The following is a 13341-nucleotide window of genomic DNA, read 5'->3' on the forward strand; positions in this document are numbered from 1 at the left end:
CAAAATTAATGGTGGTCTCCATATTATATAGGCGGGGCAAGTCCATTCCCCAAAACCAGGGAAAGGGTGTGTTCCCAGGAACTTGTCAGGCTGTTCTCTGGGTGTTGGCTCCACTGCTCAGGCAGCTGGACGGGTCACCTGCTTAATTCACGAATTTGTACACCTGCAGAAACAATGAACTTCACCTTAGTCAAAGTCAAGTTGTGCCAGGTGGCTTAGCACAGCAATACAGCTCTGTATACCTGTACCACTATAGGTATACCACTCCTGGCATATAGCCAAAAGATTCTCCAACATGTAACAAGGACACATGCTCCACTATGATCATAGCAGCTGTATTTATAATAGTGAGAAACTGGAAAGAACGGAGATGTCCTTCATCAGAGGTATGGATACAAAAAATGGGTTTCATTTACACAGTGGAGCAATGTGCAGGCTGTTGAGTCCCTAAAATCTTTCCAGTTGATCATTCCTTTTTACATAAGAGGTATATAGGGGGTTCCTGATTTTGTTTCAATTGCTTTAGGATTCAGCCACTATCCTGGAAGTGCCTAAGAGCTATAAGAGTTTTCTTGTGGTAGTTTATGTATTTTACAGTTCACTTACATACACTATGATATCAGTAGCCCATTTGTATACTTTGATTGCGTCCATTTTGTGAAATAGTAAAATAGCTACACCAGCTTCCATTTTAGGTCTACTTCATTGGAATATTTTTCCCATCTCTTTAGCTTGAGTTAAAATCCAGTGATGCTTCAAAAATCCTGAACTCTGGCCCTCTCTGGGAAGTTATTGGTATCACAGGTGTTTGCTCTCCTGGCCAGTGTGAGTCAGAAGCCTAAGCACCTTTTCAAAGGAATAAAGCCTCATAATTAGCTATAATAGTGTTTCCCATTCTGGGACACTTGCCTGCTTTGAAGAGTCAGCTTTTAGTTACTCAGAAGGAGATTTTTGAATAAACTGCCCCTCCAATTCCTTTCTCTTTCTCTCTGCTTTCTCCAACTGTTTGTTGACCTGGAAGATGTCTGTCTTGGAAGATGAATATACAACTGGGATGAATGTGTAATTAATTTTAAGAACCGAAGTAATATTCTGATTGGTTTGCTTCCTTGTGGTTTGATTTTTGCAAGGGATACTGGGTCATACTATACAACTCTGGATGTCCTCCAACTCACTGCATAGACCAGGCTGGTATCAAACACAATGAGATATTTTTGCCTCCGTCCTCAGTGATTAAATGCATTAACCAGTCCAACCATCTTGCTCATTGCTTTTGTAGTAAATAATTATTCATACAGTGTCTCTCATGTGTGCTTGCTATGCTTGATCTGTTTGCTTGTCTCTTTATGTCTTTAGTCTTCCAAGGGTGTATCCAATCATAAGAGTGAAGAAAGGACAGATGAGAGCCTCATTATTCAGTTTCCTTGAGAAATGACTTGGCAGTCATGGTTACATTATAACTTGTGTGTCAGGAAACAAGTCAGCGCAGGACCATAATTGCTTGAAAATATGTTCAATGAAATATACCTGTCTAATAGTTCATTATCATGCTTTCCTTTGTCCATATATATGGGATATTTTAGAATGCAGTGACATATGATGATGTACTGGTGAAGTTTACACGGGAAGAATGGGCTTTGTTGGATGCTTCGCAGAAGAGTCTCTACAAAGATGTGATGCTGGAGACCTATAGGAACCTCACTGCAATAGGTAAGACTGTGAATGTAGTTTTTAAAATGAGGGGCAACTGTTTTTTTGTCATTGTGCTTGTTCATGTTTGTTTGTTTTTGTGGTTTTTATTGTTTTTGTTGTTTTTATTGATGTACTTCTATAATTTCATTTGAGAAGGAGGACAAATAAGGTGAATAAATCAGGCCTGTTTCTAAGGATCACTAAAGAATTTAAAGTTTTTTAAATTTTGCCTAAACCCCAGTACTATATCATACATTTTCTTGTCCTATATTCTAGGTTATAACTGGGAAGATCACAATGATATTGAAGAATATTGTGAAGATTCTGTAAGACAGAGAAGGTAATTTTCTTGTGCATGCTGATGCATACCTCTGAATATGCCTCTGATGAAATCTTAATGTGTTCTTGAAACTTTTGTTAAAAATCAAGCACGTAAATGAGCACATCTTTAAGGATACTGATTATTAAATTCATACAAATGTGATACCTCAGTGTCACGTATTGGATTTGTGTTTGCAAGCCATTCTTTAAGAAAGAAAACATGTAAACAATGCCTTAACAGATAGTACCATTTCAATTTCAGGCCCATTCAAACTACACTGCAGAACTGCCAGTCTGTTTGTTCTCATACCATTCAGATAGGGAAAGTGTACACAGTGCATGTGTAATCAGTTTATATCCAAAACTTTCTGATATGCACGTCTGTAGTATACTGATGTTACTTATATACTTTTAGGAAGGTTGCTAAGATTATTGAGAATGGAAGTTTATGAATGTTTAAAATGTTGTTGGAGTGAAAACTTAATCCAAATACCACATGTCTATGAGGAACAAACATTAAAAATGTGTGAATACAATGTATATATCCTTTCTTTGTTATTGTTCCGTTCATAGTTGTTATATAGGACATGTATATCTCTGTCTGTCTATCTATCTATCTATCTATCTATCTATCTGTCTGTCTGTCTGTCTATCTATCTATCTATCTATCTATCTATCTATCTATGTTTCTATGTCTCTATCTTTTGAACATAAAGTATATAATTTTCTACACCTAAGTGATATTGACCTAACCTCTGTTGCTCTCTCATAGGATAATTATAAGATCTGTAAAGTTTTCCACTTATAGTAAATTTGTTGAAAGTTTAACATTTTCAATTAATTGATTTCACACTTTCCTTGCAAATACATCAACAAACTTAGATTGCACAATATCCCTATGAGTATTAGTAATGTAGAAAATTTATGATTGTCCTGTTTAATTTCACCAGTGTTGTATGGCTCACATTATTCAAAATTTATGTATGCAATTATTGAGGTAATGCTGTGAATGCCTGTACATTTTCTCACATATGTGAAAAACCTCATACAGGAAAAGGATGGTATAATTTTGAGGTATGTAGTAAATGCTCTTACTGTCAGTGGTATCTTTATAGTTATATAAATAATACTAACAATGAAGCAAACTACCACGGATTTAAACATAATGATAGAACACAATTATATGTGCTTCCTCTTTAGAATGAAAAAAAGTTGGTCAATAAATTCATACAGATAAATGATTCATTAGTAGTATGAATTCGGTAAACCTTTCATATATGCCAGTAACATACACAGGCTTGAAAGTAGTCATACTATAGAGAAACACTCTCACTATATCCAATGCATTGTATCCTATTTGAATTACAGGCATCTTCAAAGGGATAAACCAATTCATACTAGAGAGAAACATTATGAATGTATGCAATATGACGGAGCCTTTGCAAGAAACAATTACCTTCCATTACATAAAAGGATATATACTGTATCCATTGTGTATTATACTAGTCTTCAAACACATAGAAGAACACACACTGCAGAAAAACTCTGTGATTGTAACCAAAGAGGTAAAGCCTATTATTGTCAAAGTCATCTTCAAAGGGATAAATGGAAAGATACTGGAGAGAAACCCTATGAATGTAACCATTGTGGCAAAGCATTTGCACAACACAGTCATCTTCAAATACATAAAAGAACACATTCTGGAGAGAAACCCTATGAATGTAACCAGTGTGTCAAACCCTTTGCACACAAAGGCGATCTTCAAAGGCATAAAAGAACATATACTAAAGAGAAACCCTATGAATGTACCCAGTGTGGCAAAGCCTTTGCACGTCCCAGCCATCTTAAAATTCATAAAAGAACACATTCTGGAGAGAAACCCTATGAATGTAACCAATGTGGCAAAGCCTTTGCACAACAAGGCGATCTTCAGAAGCATAAAAGAACACATTCTGGAGAGAAACCATTTGAGTGTAAGCAATGTGGCAAAGCCTTTGCACAAAACAGCCATCTTCGAAGTCATGAGAGAATACATACCGGAGAGAAACCCTATGAATGTAACCAGTGTGGCAAATCCTTTGCAGAACACTACCTTCTTCACAGACATACAAGAGCACGTACCGTAGAGAGGTGCTATAAATGTAACCACTGTAGGAAAGCATTTTCATCACAATGCAGTCTTCAAGTGCATAAAAGAACACATATGCAAGAGAGACCCTATAAATGTACCCAGTGTGGCAAAGTCTTTGCACGTCACAGCCATCTTAAAATTCATAAAAGAACACATTCTGGAGAGAAACCCTATGAATGCAACCAATGTTCCAAAGCCTTTGCACAAAAAGGTGATCTTCAAAAGCATAAAACAACACATACTGGAGAGAAACCCTTTGAATGTAACCAATGTGGCAAAGCCTTTGCACGACACACCAATCTTCAAAGGCATAAAAGAACACATATGGGAGAGAAAGCCTATGAATGTAACCAATGTGGCAAAGCATTTTCAGAACGAGGCAGTCTTCAAGTGCATATAAGAAGACATACTGGAGAGAAACCCTACAAATGTAACCAATGTAGCAAAGCATTTTCACAACGAGGCGGTCTTCACATGCATATGAGAAGACATACTGGAGAGAAACCCTATGAATGTAGCCAATGTAGTAAAGGATTTTCATCACAATGCAGTCTTCAAGTGCATAAAAGAACACATACTGGAGAGAAACCCTTTGAGTGTAACCAATGTGGCACAGCCTTTGCACAAAAGAGCCATCTTAAAATTCATAAAACAACACATACTGGAGAGAAACCCTTTGAATGTAACCAATGTGGCAAAGCCTTTGCACAACACAGCTATCTTCAAAGGCATAAAATAACACATACTGGAGAGAAACCCTTTGAATGTAACCAATGTGGCAAAGCCTTTGCACAACACACCCATCTTCAAAGGCATAAAATAACACATACTGGAGAGAAACCCTTTGAATGTAACCAATGTGGCAAAGCCTTTGCACAACACACCCATCTTCAAAGGCATAAAATAACACATACTGGAGAGAAACCCTATGAATGTAACCAATGTGGCAAAGCATTTTCACAACGACGCAATCTTCAAGTGCATATAAGAAGACATACTGGAGAGAAACCCTATGAATATAACCAGTGTAGCAAAGCATTTCCATCACAAGGCAATCTTCAACTGCATAAAATAAGACATATGGGAGAGAGTCCCTAAAAATGTTACCAATGTGGCAAAGCCTTAGCATTCTATGGCAGTCTTCAAATTCATAAAAGAACACCTACTGGAGAGAAACCCTATGGATGCAACCAATGTGGCAAAGCCTTTGCACACTATGGCAGTGTTCAAATGCATAAATGAACACATACTGGAGAGAAACCCTGTTAATGTATCCAGTGTGGCAAATCTATTGCAGAACATGGCCTACTTCAGAGGCATAAAAGATCACAATCTGGAGAGAAACCCTATGACTGTAAACAATGGGGCAAAGCATTTTCAGGACAAGGCAAACTTCACGTGCAAAATCTGTACTAGGCTGGCTCTTCTTTTAACTTTAACAAGTGTATCTGGCCATTGCTCCTTTGTGTTTTGTTTGTTTGTTTTTTGTTGTTGTTTTTTTTCTTTTTCCATCCTTTATCCTCATCTCCTACCCGTAGATTCATTGCCTACAACAAGATAGGATAGAAACCACGATAGAGGAGAAGGACATCCTGAAAGCCAATTTCTTGCTTTGACCACAGCTACTAACAAACCACAAAGAAAGTTCGTCCATACAGGACCATCAAGTCCCAACCTGACCTCTCAGAGCCTGTGTATATAAGTACCATCTGAAAAGTTCTCCAAATTCAAAACATCACAGAATTGCAGTAATTATCAGTGGCTAGCAAAACCATGCTTCTGGTAGAGTACGTGGCAAATCATGGTGAGCCACTGAGGACACTCAAAAAGCAGACCTGCATCCCCACAACTGGTATAAAATGAAAGCACATCCTTACCATATTTCGCTGACTTTTAAAGATGCCAAAAATTTATATTAATTTTAGAAAAGTTGCATCATCAGTCTTTTTGAAAAATGTTTTTGAAAGAAGGAATTTTGTCACCTTGATCCCAGTCTCTTGCATCCTAAGGCAATAACCTTGCTTCCCATGTCATTGCACTTCCTACATCTGGAGTTTAAAGGCTGTATCACAAGGAAGTTTCAAAATTATTCATTTCAGTCATGTAATGATCTGCCTGTTGTTGAAATCAGAAACAAATATACTTGTTGTTCATGGCTTCTGCCTTCAGGCTAGAACAGGAAGAAGAGTTTCCTGTGTGCACTGGAAGTTGAAAGAATGCAGACCATAGGTACCTCACAGATTAAGTTTAAGGGAGTCATCAGCAGAGGTCTTCATCCTGAAGAAGGTCATTCTGTGGCAAAAAGAGTGATTTTATAATCGCCAGCATTTATTTACTCATGCATTGATAGGTATACACCTTGGGGAGAATATGCTGAGCCCAACTTTGTTAATCTAGTTGAATCAGTTAAGAAATTTGAATCAGTGGTTATTGGCTATAACTGTGTGTTTCAGGCTACAGAATTCAGCAGCTTATATTGCACATAGTGACAAAATCATACATGATCTTATTGATGCCATTTTCCCTACCAGGGATTGGTCTGCTCTTTTTAAAAGTCACAATGGCTATTCATTGTTTCAACTATATCTATCATTCTCACAAGTCAAGGGTTGGTAACCTCCCCCACACCTTTTTTCCCCGTTTTTCAGTGCGTCACTTCTCTGATCACCTGTTTTGTCTATTCTCCAATTACTCTAGAGAGTTAAGAATTTTACTTTTGTTAAGTGGTATTGTTATTTGATTGTCTTTAGAAGAATTTCTTTTGTAACTTAGACTTGCCATTTACTGTATAATTTCTTTGTATACCTAATCCTGCCTCTGGTAGCCAGTGCCTGAAGAGAGTCATGCAGACCCTTCTAGCTGAGACAATTGAATGACTGTTCTCAATTGAATGAATGTCCTCCTTTGTCTTAGACTTTCTCAGGGAAAATACATATGCAGAGGAACTTCAGAAAGTATGAGTCCACTTATTAACTTTGAAGCTGGTATAATCAAAGCAAAGAAAAGGAGTGGGATGAAAGAGAGAGGTTTCTTACTTTGATAATAGTTTCTAAGGAAATTAATTTATAAAAACTTATTATCTGTAATTTCATGATTTACTAGCTAGTTTGTATGTCAGGTTGGGCACAAACTGGAGTTATCACACAGAAAGGACCCTCCCTAGTGGAAATGGCTCTATGAGATCCAGCTGTAAGTCATTTTCTCCATTAGTGGTCAAGGGTGGGATGGCACATTTTGGGTGGTGCCATCCCTGGGCTGGTAGTCCTGGGTTCTATCAGAACACAAGCTGATCAAGGTAAGGGAAGCAATCAAGTAAGCAACATTCCTTCATGGTTCCTGCATTAGCTCCTGCATCCAGGTTGCTACTCTGAGTGAGTTCTAGTCCTGAATTTCTTTGCTGATGAACAGCAATGTTTAAGTATAAGGTGAAGAAATCCTTTCCTTCCCATCTTGCTTTTTGGTCAGGATGTTTTTTTGAAAGAATAGAAACCCTGACAAGACTCCTGAGTTCAACCAACACAGAAGATCTTGACAATTGTTGTGGCGATGCTTAATTGTAATATTCCAATGTTAAGATCCACATCCAGAGATGAAAGGTGTGAGTCATACTTAACTTGCTTTAGAACATATGTCTGAAACATGGGTAAATTTTCAACCATAAAGCCTAGTTAATCTTTTTAAAATAATTTTTGAGATAATAATTAAATCATTTAAAGTTTTACTTTCTCCCTATTGTTAAATCTCAAACATTGGCACAAATGGTTGAGGTCTATATTTAATAAATCAGAGATGGCCACACTGTCAAGTTCTGCCAGAATCCCTTGGCCTCTACCTGTTACAATTGATAATTATGAGATGAAGGTTTTATTTATGCATTTTGGTCTTATTCCCAACATTGAATCCCTTATCTTGTTAGAAAAGACAGTTGTGCCTCTGGAAGCTGACATAAATTCAAAACCAATTATATGATCAGTTTTAGAGAAGGTACCATGAGGTGCTGAGAAGAAGGTATATTCTTTTGATTTAGGATGAACTGTTCTATTGATACCTATTAAATCCATTTGGTCCAAAACTTCTCTTGGTTTTACTGTGTCTTTGTTTAGTTTGTGTTTCCCTGATTTTTCCATTTTTGACAGCAGAGTGTGGAAGTCACCCACAATTATTGTTTGTGGTGCAATGTGTACTTTGAACTTTAGGAAAGTTTCTTTTACAAATGTGGGTGCCCTTGCATTTGGATCATAAATGTTCAGAATTGAGAGTTCCCCTCAGTGTGTTGGCGAGGGAAATCCAGCCCTACAAAGGGAAATCTATTTTTCAGAACTCAGAAATCCATCTGTGTCTGCCTCCCAGAATGCTGGGATTACAGGTACCACCGCATGGCTAATGGGAATTTAGTGTTACCTCTTTAAGTGCATCTACCTGTTGACCCATGTTATCCTGTATTTCTTTAAGGGATTTTTGTGTTTCCTCTTTACGGACTTCTACCTGTTGACCTATGTTCTCTTGTATTTCTTTAAGGGAGTTATTTATGTTCTTCTTGAAGTCCTCTATCAGCATCATGAGATGTGAATTTAAATCCAGATCTTGCTTTTCCAGTGTATTGGGATATCCAGGCTTGCTGTTCTGGGAGGACTTGTTTCAGATGTTGCTTTGATTTCTCTTGTTAATGTTCTTGCATTTGCCTTTTGCTATCTGGTTATCTCTGGTGTTAGCTAGTGGTGCTGTCTTTGATTGTGGCTTTTCTGTCCTGCAAGCCTCTGTACCTGTTCTCCTGGGAGACTGGTACTCTCTGTGTACACAGGTATGTAGGTACTCCTGTGAGAGCAGCTCTCTTGTGATTGCATTTGGGTATGTAGCTCTGTGGTCCAGGATCAACTCTGGGTGCTCTGCAGTCGGGAATTGGAAGATTCCTTTCCAAGGCTGCTCCTAGGCTCTTATCAGGGTTTCTGGCTGTTTCCTCTGAGCAGCAGGGGTGGTCTACTTGTGCTGTGTGACCTCCTGGCACTCCTGAGTAGTTAGCTTCCTCCCTGTGAAACTTGCATATTATCACACTGTAGTAGAGGATGGCCCCAATCTTGAAACAGAAGCTGGAAGGCTCCAGCCTTAGGGTTCTGGATGTGATCCTCTGAGCAGCAGGGGAGGTCTAAACTGTGCTGACTCACTTCTCTGTACTCCTGGGTGGTTAGCTTCCTCCCTGTGCCACTTGGATATGGTGTGGCATAGGAAGGTCCAAAGCCAGAAGCCAGTAGGAAGAATTATAATTTAAAAACTAAAAATTATTTTCAACCCTTAATAAAAAAATATGATACAATTCTTAAATAAATAAAAAAAAAGGTTATCTTGGCCATGATGTCTTAGCACAGAAAGAAAAAAAAAAAACACAAAACACAACCCGAGATGTGATTAGATCCTGTTCGATGACCAATCCAGCACTGAATGTAATGTCTGTTCCAAGTCTGTAATCATTTTGCCTTTAGCATTGCCTTCACTCATTTATAAGTATCTTCCACGTCAACTAACTTGTCCTCAACAAATGATCATTGAGTGTATTTTAGGATTCAAGCCACCATAAGTATAAATGCAACAACATGGTAGCTCACAATCATCCCTCATGAGATCTTATGACCCCTTCTGATATGTCTGAAGATAGGTATGTTGTACTTACATATAATAAGTAAACCTTTGGGCAGGAGCGAGCAGGGCCATAGCAAGTGGACCAGTGCTAGTGGGACCAGAACCAGAGAAACAGCATCTTCAACACTCAGAGAAAACAGCATCTTCAACAAGTGGTGCCAAGGACAAACCTAGAGTCACTTCATGGGTTCTGGAAAGGAGCGTCTGGGAGCTGGAAAGGTTGACCATCTGTGTTCTGCTTGATACAGCGGTTCCTGTATCAAGAGGCAATCCAATTTCCCCATGGTAATCTGGATCTATCACCCCTCCTAACACTGTTATTCCTTTCTTAGTCTGTTGGTTTAAGGGCATTAGAAGCCCAAAATGGCCAGGGGGAAGTCTGAGCTTCCAATTCAGTGGAATGTTTCTTGTGGCTCCTGGTAGGAGCACTCCCCCCTCTGGAACCAAAACTTCTAGGCCAACAGAACCTAAATTTGTGGGGACAGGAAGCAAAAATTTTCCTAGAGGGTCACTAGGAGTGATAGTGAGTGGAACTATTCCCTTTTCCACCCCTTGGTTCCTGGACCCATGGATCCTGGCTATGGGAGAAACTGTACCATATATTGAACGCTGATTCAAAGCATATACTGCCTTCTGACGAACTCTGCCCCAGCCCTCCATGCTGCTGCCACCTAATTGGCGCCATAACTGTGTCTTCAAAAGTCCATTCCATCTTTCTATCAGACCAGCTGCTTCAGGATGATGGGGAACATGGTAAGACCAGTGAATTCCATAATCGTGGGCGACTGTCGCACTTCTCTGGCTGTGAAATGAGTTCCTTGGTCAGAAGCAATACTGTGTGGAATACCATGATGATAGATAAGGCATTCTGTGAGTCCACGGGTGGTGGTTTTGGCAGAAGCATTATGTGCAGGGCAGGCAAATCCATAACCAGAATAAGTATCTACTCCAGTAAGAACAAAACACTGTCCTTTCCATGGGGGAAGTGGTCCAATATAGTCAACCTGCCACCAGGTTGCTGGCTGGTCACCTCCAGGAATGGTGCCATATCTGGGGCTCAGTGTTGGTTTCTGCTGTTGGCAGAAGCAGCTGTAGCCAGGTCAGCCTTGGTGAGTGGAAGTCCGTGTTGCTGAGCCCAAGCATAACCTTCGTCTCGGCCACCATGGCCACTTTGTTCATGTGCCCACTGGGCAGTAACTGGGATGGCTGGGGAAAGAGGCTGACTGTCCACAGAGCAGGTCATCTTATCCACTTGATTACTGAACTCCTCCTCAGCTGAAATCACCTTTTGGTGAGCATTTACATAGGACACAAATATTTTCACATCCTTTGCCCATTTGGAGAGATCTATCCACATACTTCTTCCCCAGATGTCTTGCTCACCAATTTTCCAATTGTGATCTTTCCATGTTCCTGACCATCTAGCCAATCCATTGGCTACAGCCCATGAGTCAGTGAACAGTCGTACATCTGGCCATTTCTTCTTCCAAACAAACTGTAATACCATGTGTACTGCCCGGAAGTTCTGCCCACTGTGAAGATTTTCCTTCACCTGTATCTTTCAGGCTTGTCCCAGAAAGGGGTTGTAATGCTGCAGCTGTCCACTTCTGGGTGGTGCCTGCATAATGTGCAGAGCCATCAGTAAACCAGGTCCTAGTCTTCTCTTCTTCAGTCAGCTGGTCATAGGGAACACCCCATGTGGTTATAGGTGCATGCTTGGCAGCAGATGGCATTGTAACAGGAGTAGAAACCATAGACATCTGAGCAACTTTTTCATGTAACTTGCTTGTGCCTTCAGGACCTGCTCTGGCCTGATCATGTATATACCACTTCCATTTGATAATAGACTGCTGTTGTTCACACCCTACTTTATGACTTGGAGGGTCTGATAACACCCAGCTCATGATGGGCAGTTCAGGTCACATAGTAACTTGGTGTCCTATTGTCAAACGTTAAGTTTCCACTAAGGCCCAAGAGTAGGCCAAGAGCTGTTTTTCAAAGGGAGAGTAGTTGTCTGTGGATGAGAGTAGAGCTTTGCTCCAAAATCCCAAAGATCTCTTCTGTGATTCACCTACAGGGGCCTGCCAGAGGCTCCAAACAGCATCTCTATCTGCCACTGACACCTCAAGTACCATTGGGTCTGCTGGATTATATGGTCCAAGTGGTAGTGCAGCCTGCACAGCAGCCTGGACCTATTGAAGAGCCTTCTCTTGCTCTGGGCCCCACACAAAGCTAGCAGCTTTCCGAGTCACTTGGTAAATAGGCCTGAGTAACACACCTAAGTGAGGAATGTGCTGTCTCCAGAATCCAAATAGACCCACTAAACGGTGTGCTTCTTTCTTGGTGGTGGGAGGGGGCAGGTGCAATAACTTATCTTTCACCTTAGAAGGACTATCTCTGCATGCCCCACATCACTGTACTCCTAAGAATTTCACTGAAGTAGATGGACCTTGAATCTTGGTCATATTTATTTCCCATCCTGATACGCATATGTGTTACCAATGAATCCAAAGTGGTTGCTACTTCCTGCTCACTTGGTCCAATCAGCATAATATCATCAATATAATGCACCAATGTGATATTTTTGTGGAAGAGACAAATGATCAAGGTCCCTTCTAACTATGTTATGACACAGGGCAGGAGAGTTAATATATCCTTGAGGCAAAACTGTAAAGGTATACTGCTGGGTTTGCCAACTGAAAGCAAATTGCTTCTGGTGGTCCTTATGTACAGGTACTGAGAAGAAGGCATTTGCCAGGTCAATAGCTGCATCCCAGGTTCCAGGAGATGTGTTAATTTGCTCAAGTAACGAAACTACATCTGGTACAGCAGCTGCAATTGGAGTTACTACCTGATTTAATTTTCGATAGTCAACTGTCATCCTCCATGATCCATCTGTCTTCTGCACTGGCCAGATGGGAGAGTTAAAGGGAGATGTGGTGGGAACCACCACCCCTGCATCTTTCAAGTCCTTGACTGTGGCAGTAATTTCTGCAATTCCTCCAGGAATACGATATTGTTTTTGATTCACTATTTTCTTTGGCAGAGGCAACTCTAAACGCTTCCATTTTGCCTTTCCAAACATAATAACCCTCACTCCACAGGTCAGAGAACCAATATGAGAATTCTGCCAATTTCTGAGTATATCTATTCCTATTATACATTCTAGAACTGGGGAAATGACCACAAGATGTGTTCCGGGACCCACTGGACCTACTGTGAGTCACACATCAGTCAAAACTCCTTTAATCACCTGTCCTCCATAAGCCCCTATTCTAACTAGAGGGCCACAAGGTTTTTTGGGATCTCCTGGAATCAGTGTCAATTCAGAACCAGTATCCAATAGCCCCCGGAAAGTCTGATTATTTCCTTTCCCCCAGTGTACAGTTACCCTTGTAAAAGGCTGTAGGTCCCTCTGGGGAAGAATTGGAGAAAGACTAACAGCAAAACTTTTAGGTGTCTTATCAAGATCCTTCCTCAGGGGAACCTGGCCACCCCTTCATTCAAGGGGTTCTGGATATGTAAACTGTCTCAAGTCTGGAAATTGATTCACTGGCCGAGAT

The 13341-nt window shown here is 40.2% G+C and overlaps 1 pseudogene; it reads left to right on the forward strand.

Annotated features, from left to right (window-relative positions):
* LOC127673653 (zinc finger protein 431-like) overlaps positions 1-13341 on the forward strand; it is a 59447-nt pseudogene that overhangs the window by 13821 nt on the left and 32285 nt on the right.

This window comes from Apodemus sylvaticus, chromosome 23 (genome assembly GCF_947179515.1).
Source record: "Apodemus sylvaticus chromosome 23, mApoSyl1.1, whole genome shotgun sequence".
In the NCBI taxonomy this organism is placed as follows: Eukaryota; Metazoa; Chordata; class Mammalia; order Rodentia; family Muridae; genus Apodemus; species Apodemus sylvaticus.